Here is a 13,701-nt window from a genome sequence, read left to right on the forward strand (position 1 = left end):
CACTGATGAGTGCTCGTGGGATTCCAAATCGGCTAAAGATATTCTTCCTGAGGAAGTTCATGACCATCTTGTTATCATTCGTTGGAGTTGCAATAGCCTCTACCCACTTGGAAACGTAATCCACTGCTACCAAGATGTATTTGTTTGAATATGAGGTTGGGAATGGTCCCATGAAATCGATTCCCCACACATCAAACAGTTCCAGTTCCAAGATAAAATTTTGTGGCATCTCATTTCTTTTGGGCAAGTTTCCAGATCTTTGTCACTCATTGCAGCTCTTTACTAGTTCTTTAGCATCCTTGAAAAGGGTGGGCCAAAAGAATCCGCTTTGTAACACCTTTGCTGCAGTTCTGTCCCCTCCAAAATGGCCTCCATAGTATGAGCCATGGCAATTCCACATGACTTCCCGTCCCTCTTCTTCTGAAACACATCTTCTCAGGATTCCATCTGAACATTTCTTGAAGAGATATGGCTCATCCCAGACAAAATATTTTGCATCATTTATGAGCTTCCTTTTTTAATGTTTATTGATCTCTGGAGGTAAGGCCCCAGTTGCCTTGAAGTTGGCAATGTCTGCGAACCATGGTGCTTTGTGAACTGTCATCAACTGCTCATCAGGGAAGAGCTCATTTACACTAGTATCATGTGTTCTACCTTCATCATGAGGGATTCTGGATAGGTGATCCGCTACTTTGTTCTCTACTCCCTTCTTGTCTCTGATTTCAATATTGAATTCCTGTAACAATAAAATCCATCTTATTAGTCTTGGTTTTGATTCTTGCTTGGCAAACAAATATTTAAGTCCTGTGTGATCTGTGAAAACAATCACTTTAGCACCAATGAGGTATGATCTAAACTTGTCAAATGCAAAAACTATTGCTAGCAACTCCTTTTCAGTAGTGGTATAATTTCTTTGAGTTTCATTGAGGACTTTGCTAGCATAGTATATCACATGGACTAAGTTATTTTTCCTCTGCCCTAACATGGCCCCAACTGTAAAGTCAGATGCATCACACATCAATTCAAAGGGTAAGTTCCAATCAGGTGAGGAAATGATAGGGGCAGAGGACAATCTTTTTTTCAAATTCTCTAATGCTTGCATGCATGTTTCATCGAAGATAAATGGTGTATCAGATACAAGGAGATTGCTCAAGGGCTTGGCTATCTTTGAAAAATCTTTAATAAATCTTCTGTAAAAGCCAGCATGCCCTAAAAAGCTTCTAATTGCCTTGACATCACTAGGTGGAGGAAGTTTTTCAATAAGTTCCACTTTAGCTCTATCCACCTCAATGCCTTGGTTAGAAACCTTATGGCCAAGGACTATTCCTCCTGTCACCATAAAGTGACATTTCTCCTAATTCAAGACCAGATTGGTCTCTTGGCACCTTTTCAATACCAAGGCTAGGTGATTCAGGCAGCTAGGAAAGGAATCTCCGAATACCGAGAAATCATCCATAAAAACTTCAATGAATTTCTCTATCATATCTGAGAAGATAGAAAGCATGCAGCGTTGGAAAGTTGTCGGTGCATTACATAGCCCAAATGGCATGCGCCTGTAGGCAAACACTCCATATGGGCAAGTGAATGAGGTTTTCTCTTGGTCTCTGGGATCAACCACTATTTGGTTATATCCTGAATAACCGTCAAGAAAATAATAATATGCGTGTCCTGCGAGTCTTTCCAACATCTGATCCATGAATGGGAGGGGGAAATGATCCTTTCGTGTAGCCTCATTGAGTTTCCGATAGTCTATGCACATCCTCCATCCTGTGACGGTCCTTGTAGGAATTAGTTCGTTCTTCTCATTGTGGACTACATTGATCCCTCCCTTTTTGAGCACAACATGCACGGGGCTGACCCAGGGGCTGTCTGAGATCGGGTAGATTACCCCTCCCTGCCATAACTTCATAACTTCTTTCTGCACCACTTCCTTCATGATTGGGTTCAGCCTCCTTTGGGATTGAATGGATGGTTTGGCATCATCTTCCAAAGTATCTTATGCATGCATATGGCCGAACTGATTCCTTTCAAGTCAGCGAGGGTCCATCTAATGACATCCTTATGCTTTCGCAACACTTGGAGTAATTCATCCTCTTGATCTTGGCTGAGGGATGAATTTATGATTACTGGGTAGCTTTCATTCTCTCCTAAGTATGCATATTTGAGAGTGGGTGGCAGTGCTTTGAGTTTAAGTTTGGGTGCTTCTAACTTTTCATTATCTTCCTTTGGTGCACCTCGTATATGAATCTCTGCTGTTGCAACCTGTTCACTAGACGTTGATCCCTCCTCTATTAACCCTTTGGGTTCTTCTTCTTCAAAACTCTCCTGCATTGCATCTTCCAGTGAGTCCAACCTCATACATTCTCCCCATTGTTTGGGTGGGTAACTCATGGCCTTGAACACATTGAATGTCATCTTTTCATTGTGTAATCTCAAGGTGAGATCACCTTTTTTGACATCAATGACAGCTCCAGCAGTAGCTAAGAACGGTCTTCCCAGGATGATAGAGGCCTTGGCTTCCTCCTGCATGTCCAACACCACAAAATCTACTGGGAAAATGAAATCCCCTACCTTCACCAGCAAATCTTCCACTACACCATGAGGGAACTTGAATGATCGGTCTGCTAGTTATAGGGCCATTTTTGTTGGCTTAGCCTCATCGATCTTCATTTTCTTCATCATAGCTGCTGACATCAGATTTATGCTGGCTCCTAAGTCACATAGAGCTTTCTCCACTGTGATCTCTCCTATAATACAAGGGATCTGGAAGCTCCCAGGATCCTTCAATTTCTGGGGGAGTTTATGCTGAATGATAGCACTACATTCTTCGGTTAGTATCACAGTCTCGTTGCTCTTCCAACTTCTCTTCTTAGTCATAAATTCCTTCAAGAACTTGGCATAGAGCGGCATTTGCTCTATTGCTTCAGCAAAGGGTATGTTAATCTGTAATTTCTTGAAGATTTCTAAAAATCTGGAGAACTGGCTGTCATCCCCCTTCTTCTTCAGTTGTTGAGGATATGGTACTTTCGGAACATATGGCTTCAGCTCTCCTTCCTTTTGACGTGAGTTGGAGGTGGGGATTTGACCTTCATCTTGTTCCTCCTTTCTTCCAACTGAATCTTTCTCTTGGGGTTGCTTGGGAGTCTCCTTCAATTCTTTTCCACTTCTGTAGGTTATAGCCTGACACTCCTCCCTTTGGTATGAGTCTGTATCGCTGCGAGGGTTGTGGCTGGAAATTCTCTTGAATAGGTAGGCAATTTGTGTCTCAAGTTTCTTGATGGCAGCATCTTGATTCTGCATATTGGACTGCACTTCTTCTCGGAATGCCTTACTGTCTTGAATCTCTTTGCATATGCCCTCAACCAGAGTCTCAATTTTGGAGAGTTTATCTTCAGATGATGGTGAGTTGAGAGTGGATGGGGGAATTGGGTCATTTTGGTTTTGGTATGGATGTGGAGAGGTGTTGTTAGGGTGGTGCTAATATGATCTCTGTGTGGAATGTTGGTGAGCTGCATGGTTGTTGGGGTTGTGACGTCTCTGATTTTGGCTTTGATCTTGTTGATTTCCCCACCCAAAGTTTGGGTGATTCCTCCAACCAGAGTTGTACGTTTTGGAGTAAGGATCATGGGTCTGCCTGGGTGAGTTTCCAATGTAGTTGGCTTGTTCTTGCTCCTCCTCTGCCTCAGCATTCACTCTCTCTTGGGTTGCTGATGAGGTGGTGATTGCTGCCACTTGGTTCCTTTCCATCTTCTTGGTGAGGTCAGCCAGCTGCTTGGTAATAAGCTTGTTTTGGGCCAACAGTGCATCCACATTGTTTAGCTCCATCACTCATCTAGTGTTGCCTCTTTCAGAAGCATAGAAGTAGTCATTCTCCGCTACAGTCTCAATGACATATATGGCTTCTTCAATGGTCTTCTTCTTGTTCAGAGATCCCCCGGATGAATGGTCTACTGCCTTCTTTGATTCATAAGAGAGGCCTTCATAGAAAATGTGTATTTGCACCCATTCATTAAACATATCTGGTGGACACCTTCTTGTCAGGTCCTTAAACCTCTCCCATGCTTCATATAGAGTCTCACCATCCTGCTGCCTGAATGTTTGCACCTCAGCTCTTAGCCTGTTGATCCATTGAGGAGGATAGAATCTTGCCAAGAATTTGTTCACCATATTTTCCCAGGTTGCTAAACTCTCATTTGGGAAGGATTCCAACCATTTAGATGCCTTGTCCTTAAGTGAGAAAGGGAACAGAAGTAGTCTATAGGTGTCAGGATGAACACCATTAGACTTCACAGTATCACATATCCTCAGGAAGGTGGTTAGATGTTGATTGGGGTCTTCTTGAACACTTCCTCCGAATGAACAATTGTTCTGAACAAGGGTGATGAGATGTGGCTTTAGTTCAAAGTTGTTGGCATGTATGGTTGGCCTTTGGATGCTGCTTCCACAGTTTCCTGGGTTTGGGTTGATGTAAGAACCAAGAACTCTTCTCTCTTGTCCAGCCTGATGCGCTGGACCTTCTCTGCCATGGTTGTGAGCCTCTTCTTCATGATGGTTCTCCATATTTTCATCCATGTCTGGTTCAAAGTACTCTTCCTCTTCCTCAGCACCAACTACTCTCTTTCCTCTTGCTTCCCTCCTTAATCTAAGGAAGGTCCTCTCAGGTTCAGAATCAAAGGAAGTTGAAGCCCCGCTTCTTCTCCCTGTCATACAACCAATAAGGCACAAGCAAGGAAATAGATGCAGAAAGTACTCTTGTTAAAATTGCTGTTAGTGTGAGTGATGCAATATATCAAATAGTTAGTAGGTTAGTGAACTGAATGGTAAATAACTAAGAAAAAGGAGTAGGAGGGAAGGGAGAAAAATAACTAAAACTGAAAGTAATTAACCCGAACAGAAATTTAAATCAAACAAAAGAAAAATGCTCAATCTAGTTATCCTCCAATTTAGTCATTGTTGATACAAAATCAATCCCCGGCAACGGCGCCATAAACTTGATAGCACGGAAACTTGTCTCTCAACAATTTTCCTACAGCAAGTATACCGAATTGTCGTCAAGAAAAAACTCACAATAGAGTGAGGTCGAATCCCACAGGAATTGATTGGTCAAGCAAATTTAATTAGAGGAATGTTCTAGTTGAGCGAAGCAAAATTTGGTTTGAGAGTTGCAGGAAATTAAATGGCGGGAAAGTAAATAGCAGAAAATATAAATGCTGGAAGTAAAGAGCTGGAAGTAAATGACGGAAAGTAAATTGCAGAATTGTAAATGGGAATGGGGAAATGCTCATGAAAGTAAATTGGAGAAATTAAAGAGAATGGGTAAGATCAGAAATGGGGATTCATTAGGCTTAGGAGATGTTGCATTCTCCGGATCAAGTTCATTTTCATCTCTTCCTCAATCAATGCATTCATTGATCTCCTTGGCAATCTTAAGTGATCGAATTCCAATTCCTTGGTAATTCAATCTCTCAAATCTTGATCAACAACCAATTTCATGGTCAATTGCTCATGAGAAGAGATGAAGTATGGTCACTGATTATACCACATGCATTCCCAAATCAAGTGTTGGTAGGATTATAGTCACCATACCCAACCAAACCCAATTTGGTCCAACATGAGAAGGCATTTCTAGCATGATCTCTTCATTCCTCTTCCAAGGTTCAGAAGAGATCCAAGTATGAATAGCTTCTTTTCCAAGATAACTACCCAAATGGATGAAGATTGAAAGCTTTCTAGTAAAATCAAGAGAAAAGATAGAAGAAGAGTAATGAAGATTAGTATTGATCCATCAAATTACAACAGAGCTCCCTAACCCAATGAAAGGGGTTTAGTTGTTCATAACTCTGGAAATGGAAAACAAAGATGGAGAATACATCATGAAAACTAGAACTAGAAGTGCAGAGAAAGTAAATTATACAGAGAGTAGTTCCCAATTTCCAATCCCCAAAAAGCTTCTTTCTAATTCAAAACTACCCCTATATATACTACTCTTTTGATCTTCTAGTTGGTTCTTCAAGTCTTGGATATGGGCCTTTGGATCTTGAGTTTGAAGCAGTTATACTCTTCAGTGGGCTTAGCTTTACTTGCAGAGAGAAAGTGTGAAGTAGGCAGGGTGTTTAGCTCAGGACGTTAGTGGCGTTAACGTTAAGTGAGAGTGTGGGTTCGAGAACGTTAGTGGCAATCACCTTTTTCACTAACGTTCCTCACCCAGGGATGATCCACGTTAACTTCAACGTTAGTGGCACCAACGTGACCACTAACGTTGCCTCTTGGTCCTTCGCACACGTTATTGGGGCTCACCTTTTCCAATAACGTTGAGAGTCCTCCCTTCCCCTTACGTTAGAGTCCACGTTAACTTAGTTAATGTGGCTCTTAACATAGGCTTGCCAATACTTCGAGAATGTTAGTGACACTTACCTTTGTCACTAACGTTCCAAGGTGCCCCTTCTTCCCACGTTAGAGTCCACGTTAACTAAGTTAACGTGGCTTCTAACATGGTAATGATAGCCATCTCCAACGTTAGTGACAAAGGTGAGTGTTACTAACGTTGGCTCATCATCCTATCCTCAACGTTAGCTTCCACATTAACTAAGTTAACGTGGGAGTTAACGTGGCTCATGGTGGCTCATTGTGGCTCATTCCAACGTTAGTGACAAAGGTGAGTGTCACTAACGTTGGCGATTGTTTGCTTTCTGTACGTTAGCTTCCACATTAACTAAGTTAACGTAGCTCAAGGTGGCTTAGCCCAACGTTAGTGACAATGGTGAATGTCACTAACGTTGGCCACTCTTTTGCTTCCCAACGTTAGAGTCCACATTAACTAAGTTAACGTAGAAGCTAACGTGGCCAATATGAGCTTGGTCCAACGTTAGTGACAAAGGTGAGTGTCACTAACGTTGGCTCCATTTTCTTTCTTCCACGTTAGAGTTCACGTTAACTTTGTTAACGTGACTCTTAACGTGGGCTATGATGGCTTCGAGGGCGTTATTGGCGATTACTTTTCTCATTAACGTTGCAAGCTAGCTCCCATTCCACGTTGGTGGTCACGTTAGTTAGACTAATGTGGCTGCTAACGTGGCTCTTTCTTGCTTCCTTTATCCTGAAATCAAGCAATAAAGTGCATCAAAGTTCTAATCCACATCATGAGACATGCATCATTCAATTTGTCATCTAATTCATGCAAAATTCTCATGAAATCATGTAAAGTGCACAATGTATGCTTAAATCAAGATGTAAGTGAAATTCTACCCAAAACTTGCTTATTTCCTAAGAAAATGCATGAAACTACCCTAAAACAGTAAAGAAAAGGTCAGTGAAACTGGCCAAAATACCCTGGCATCACAACACCAAACCTAAAGCTTGCTTGTCCCTAACCAAGTACTGGAACAAGAGAATGATGAATAAAATGCCAAGAGAAATGAGTCATTATTGTGGAAGTCATGTCCTTGGTTTTATGGTGGTTTCATGCATAGCAACTTAGGTTCATTCCTTCACTGGCTTTCAGACCTTTATCATGTCCTGGAATACTCACTTAATTGCACCCTATGAGACTCTTATTCATTGATCCTTTTATTGTTTTCAGGGCTTATTTGTGTTCTTAGGCTAAGTGTTCTGTAAGGGGGCGACTCTTTAAGATAAGCTTTCAACCAGCACTCCCGAACCAGTTAGTTCAAGGTGCTAGGTGTTAAGACACCCCTAAGGACTTACTCCCTCAAGTCTCTTTCCCCCATACATACACACCACAGGCACATGGTTTGTTTATTTTCTTTCTTGAGACCTTGGTGTCCAGCACCTCTTTGGGTTACTAAATGTTCTGTAGCAAGGTTGCTCTTGATAGTGGACTTTCAGCTGATAATCCCAGGTTAGTTAACCCAAGTTACCAAGTGATGAAGTACTTCTACGAACTTATTCATCCAAGCAAATACTTGGTACAGGAGCACCACATACACATCTCTCAAGTTCAAACCCTTGGTGCCTAGCCTTACTCTTTATTAACTTTTCTTTCTTTTTCAACTCTTATTGTTCTTTTCCCTTTTTTCTTATTAGGATCTTGTTATTTAGCTAGTCTCATGGGGTGTTTTTCAAGCATATGATTCAGGACAGATAGTTGTCTTCCCACCCTTGTTGGTGAATCAACTTAGCTAACTTATGACCACATCACACACTAAGGAACTTACTCCACAATATGAACTCCACTCTGGTCTTTGATAACACACATTCTCTTTTTATTTGATTCAAAAGGAGACAAGCAACACAATAAGCAGGATGGAATTGAAGCAGGTATCGTGGACAGTACACATATGACAAAAGCAATAAAGCAACCATTAAACTCTAATCATCTAAACTAATGAGCAACTATAAATCAAGTTCCTTCTGACTTCCAATTTTTAGCATTTAAAGTATATGGAATTAAGTAACAATACAACCTTCGGGTGAAGGTTTCTTGCTGTCCCCTTGTTGTCCTCGTCCATAGTTTTTGCTCCTTCACTTCCTTGGATGATGGTGCACCATTTCCTCAGAAGGTTCCTGCAAAGTCATTGGAAGTTGCTTGTTTCCAAAGCACTTGAGACATAGTTAGCTTGCATGTATGCTTGCGAATTTTCTGAACTTAATTTGGTGTGTGAACACTAAACTTAGTTCTTTGCCTAGTACAACAAATTGCATACTTGCAGAGATCCTCATATGTTGTTATTAACAAAACAACCATTAACTTCAGACTAAACTACTGCCAAGTGGTCCCCCTGAGTGGTTGGAGCTAGCAATTTGTCATTGGAGTGTAGTGTGATTATAACTAATATCTTTGGTGGAACAACAAACTTAAAACTACACTTTCACTCTTAGGTTTTGTCTTGGTGTGGAACACCAAACTTAGCTCCTCGCAATACAGGGGAAACAACTTGTGATTTTTATTGAAATGGTAATGAAAAAGAAACTACCTCAGGTTGGGTTGCCTCCCAACAAAGCGCTCTTTTAGCGTCGCGAGCTCGACGATTCCTTCATTACTTGAGATGATACTTCACTTTGGGGTTTTCCCCCATGTTGCCCATATAGTGTTTGAGCCTTTGTCCATTCACAGTGAAAGTCCTCTCCGATCTTTCATCCATGATTTCTATGTGCCCATATGGTGAGACCTTTGTGACCAGAAAGGGTCCTGACCACCTTGATTTGAGTTTTCCTGGGAACAGTCTCAACTTGGAGTTGTAGAGGAGTACTTGCTGCCCCTTTTCGAAACTCCTGGGTGCAAGGTGCAGGTCATGTCTTCTTTTCACCTTTTCTTTATAGATCTTGGCATTTTCATAGGCTTGCGATCTAAATTCCTCCATTTCTTGCAGCTGCAAGATCCTCTTTGCACCAGCAGCAATGCTGTCAAAATTTAGTATCTTGAGAGCCCAGAGAGCTTTGTGTTCCAGCTCCAGTGGTAAATGACAAGCTTTCCCATACACTAGTTGATATGGAGACATTCCAAAGTGGAGTTTTGAATGCTGTTCTGTATGCCCAAAGAGCATCATCCAGCTTCTTCGACCAATCCTTTCTTGATGCACCCACAGTCTTTTCCAGAATCCTTTTTAGCTCTCCGTTGGATATCTTAGTTTGCCCACTTGTTTGGGATGGTAAGGAGTGGCCACCTTATGTTTTACCCCGTATCGTAGGAGAAGAGCTTCTAGTGGTCTGTTACAAAAATGGCTCCCTCCATCACTGATGAGTGCTCGTGGGACTCCAAATCGGCTAAAGATATTCTTCCTGAGGAAGTTCATGGCCACCTTGTTGTCATTCGTTAGAGTTGCAATAGCCTCTACCCACTTGGAAATGTAATCCACTGCTACCAAGATGTATTTGTTTGAATATGAGGTTGGGAATGGTCCCATGAAATCAATTCCCCACACATCAAATAGTTCCAGTTCCAAGATAAAATTTTGTGGCATCTCATTTCTTTTGGGCAAGTTTCCAGATCTTTGGAACTCATTGCAGCTCTTTACTAGTTCTTTAGCATCCTTGAAAAGGGTGGGCCAAAAGAATCCACTTTGTAATACCTTTGCTGCAGTTCTGTCCCCTCCAAAATGGCCTCCATAGTATGAGCCATGGCAATTCCACATGACTTCCCGTCCTCTTATTCTGAAACACATCTTCTCAGGATTCCATCTGAACATTTCTTGAAGAGATGTGGGTCATCCCAGACAAAATATTTTGCATCATTTATGAGCTTCCTTTTTTTATGTTTATTGATCTCTTGAGGTAAGGCCCCAGTTGCCTTGAAGTTGGCAATGTCTGCGAACCATGGTGCTTTGTGAACTGTCATCAACTGCTCATCAGAGAAGAGCTCATTTACACTAGTATCATGTGTTCTACCTTCATCATGAGGGATTCTGGATAGGTGATCCGCTACTTTGTTCTCTACTCCCTTCTTGTCTCTGATTTCAATATTGAATTCCTGTAACAATAAAATCCATCTTATTAGTCTTGGTTTTGATTCTTGCTTGGCAAACAAATATTTAAGTGCTGTGTGATCTGTGAAAACAATCACTTTAGCACCAATGATGTATGATCTAAACTTGTCAAATGCAAAAACTATTGCTAGCAACTCCTTTTCAGTAGTGGTATAATTTCTTTGAGTTTCATTGAGGACTTTGCTAGCATAGTATATCACATGGACTAAGTTATCTTTCCTCTGCCCTAACACGGTCCTAATTGTAAAGTCAAATGCATCACACATCAATTCAAAGGGTAAGTTCCAATCAGGTAGGGAGATGATAGGGGCAGAGGATAATCTTTTTTTCAAATTCTCGAATGCTTGCATGCATGTTTCATCAAAGATAAATGGTGTATCAGATACAAGGAGATTGCTCAAGGGCTTGGCTATCTTTGAAAAATCTTTAATAAATCTTCTGTAAAAGCCAACATGCCCTAAAAAGCTTCTAATTGCCTTGACATCACTAGGTGGAGGAAGTTTTTCAATAAGTTCCACTTTAGCTCTGTCCACCTCAATGCCTTGGTTAGAAACCTTATGGCCAAGGACTATTCCTCCTGTCACCATAAAGTGACATTTCTCCCAGTTCAAGACCAGATTGGTCTCTTGGCACCTTTTCAATACCAAGGCTAGGTGATTCAGGCAGCTAGGAAAGGAATCTCCGAATACCGAGAATCATCCATAAAAACTTCAATGAATTTCTCTATCATATCTGAGAAGATAGAAAGCATGAAGCGTTGGAAAGTTGCCAGTGCATTACATAGCCCAAATGGCATGCGCCTGTAGGCAAACACTCCATATGGGCAAGTGAATGAGGTTTTCTCTTGGTCTCTGAGATCAACCACTATTTGGTTATATCCTGAATAACCATTGAGAAAACAATAATATGCGTGTCCTGCGAGTCTTTCCAACATCTAATCCATGAATGGGAGGGGGAAATGATCCTTTCGTGTAGCCTCATTGAGTTTCCGGTAGTCTATGCACATCTTCCATCATGTGACGGTCCTTGTAGGAATTAGTTCGTTCTTCTCATTGTGGACTACAGTGATCCCTCCTTTTTTGAGCACGACATGCACGGGGCTGACCCAGGGGCTGTTTGAGATCGGGTAGATTACCCCTCCCTGCCATAACTTCATAACTTCTTTCTGCACCACTTTCTTCATGATTGGGTTCAGCCTCCTTTGGGATTGAATGGATGGTTTGGCATCATCTTCCAACAGTATCTTATGCATGCATATGGCCGAACTGATTCCTTTCAAGTCAGCGAGGGTCCATCCAATGACATCCTTATGCTTTCGCAACACTTGGAGTAATTCATCCTCTTGATCTTGGCTGAGGGATGAGTTTATGATTACTGGGTAGCTTTCATTCTCTCCTAAGTATGCAAATTTGAGAGTGGGTGGCAGTGCTTTAAGTTCAAGTTTGGGTGCTTCTAACTTTTCATTCTCTTCCTTTGGTGCACCTCATATATGAATCTCTGCTGTTGCAGCCTCTTCACTAGACGTTGATCCCTCCTCTATTAACCCTTCGGGTTCTTCTTCTTCAAAATTCTCCTGCATTGGATCTTCCAGTGAGTCCAACCTCAAACATTCTTCCCATTATTCTGGGGGGTAACTCATGGCCTTGAACACATTGAATGTCATCTTTTCATTGTGTAATCTCAAGGTGAGATCACCTTTTTTGACATCAATGACAGCTCCAGCAGTAGCTAAGAACGGTCATTCCAGGATGATGGAGGCCTTGGCTTCCTCCTGCATGTCCAACACCACAAAATCTGCTGGGAAAATGAAATCCCCCACCATCACCAGCAAATCTTCCACTACACCATGAGGTAACTTGAACGATCGATCTGCTAGTTGTAGGGCCATTTTTGTTGGCTTAGCCTCCTCGATCTTCATTTTCCTCATCATAGCTACTGACATCAGATTTATGCTGGCTCCTAAGTCACATAGAGCTTTCTCCACTGTGATCTCTCCTATAATACTAGGGATCTGGAAGCTCCCAGGATCCTTCAATTTCTGGGGGAGTTTATGCTGAATGATAGCACTACATTCTTCGGTTAGTATCACAGTCTCGTTGCTCTTCCAACTTCTCTTCTTAGTCATCAATTCCTTCAAGAACTTGCATAGAGCGGCATTTGCTCTATTGCTTCAGCAAAGGGTATGTTAATCTGTAATTTCTTGAAGATTTCTAAAAATCTGGAGAACTGGCTGTCATCCCCCTTCTTCTTCAGTTGTTGAGGATATGGTACTTTCGGAACATATGGCTTCAGCTCTCCTTCCTTTTAACGTGAGTTGGAGGTGGGGATTTAAACTTCATCTTGTTCCTCCTTCCTTCCAACTGAATCTTTCTCATGGGGTTGCTTGGGAGTCTCCTTCAATTCTTTTCCACTTCTGAGGGTTATAGCCTGACACTCCTCCCTTTGGTTTGAGTCTGTATCGTTGCGAGGGTTATGGCTGGAAATTCTCTTGAAAAAGTATCCAATTTGTGTCTCAAGTTTCTTGATGGCAGCATCTTGATTCTGCATATTGGACTGCACTTCTTCTCGGAATGTCTTACTGTCTTGAATCTCTTTGCATATGCCCTCAAGCAGAGTCTCAATTTTGGAGAGTCTATCTTCAGATGATGGTGTGTTGAGAGTGGATGGGTGAATTGGGTCATTTTGGTTTTGGTATGGATGTGGAGAGGTGTTGTTAGGGTGGTGCTGATATGATCTCTGTGTAGAATGTTGGTGAGCTGCATGGTTGTTGGGGTTGTGACGTCTCTGATTTTGGCTTTGATCTTGTTGATTTCCCCACCTAAAGTTTGGGTGATTCCTCCAACCAGGGTTGTACGTTTTAGAGTAAGGATCATGGGTCTGCCTGGGTGAGTTTCCAATGTAGTTGGCTTGTTCTTGCTCCTCCTCTGCCTCAGCATTCACTCCCTCTTGGGTTGCTAATGAGGTGGTGATTGCTACCACTTGGTTTCTCTCCATCTTCTTGGTGAGGTCAGCCAGCTGCTTGGTTATAAGCTTGTTTTGGGCCAGCAGTGCATCCACATTGTTTAGCTCCATCACTCCTCTAGTGTTGCCTCTTTCAGAAGCATATAAGTAGTCATTCTCCGCTACAGTCTCAATGACATATATGGCTTCTTCAATGGTCTTCTTCTTGTTCAGAGATCCCCCGGATGAATGGTCTACTGCTTTCTTTGATTCATAAGAGAGGCCTTCACAGAAAATGTGTAGTTGCACCCATTCATTG

General features: G+C 41.8%; 1 non-coding gene across 1 annotated transcript; it reads left to right on the forward strand.

The window, feature by feature from the left end:
* The first annotated feature begins 4,011 nt into the window (after positions 1–4,011).
* Positions 4,012–4,119, forward strand: LOC112724900 (small nucleolar RNA R71). The gene has a single exon (XR_003164040.1). It is a non-coding gene; the product is annotated as a small nucleolar RNA R71 (small nucleolar RNA).
* The last annotated feature ends 9,582 nt before the right edge of the window (positions 4,120–13,701 follow it).

The sequence above is a fragment of the Arachis hypogaea genome, chromosome 11, assembly GCF_003086295.3.
Source record: "Arachis hypogaea cultivar Tifrunner chromosome 11, arahy.Tifrunner.gnm2.J5K5, whole genome shotgun sequence".
In the NCBI taxonomy this organism is placed as follows: domain Eukaryota; kingdom Viridiplantae; phylum Streptophyta; class Magnoliopsida; order Fabales; family Fabaceae; genus Arachis; species Arachis hypogaea.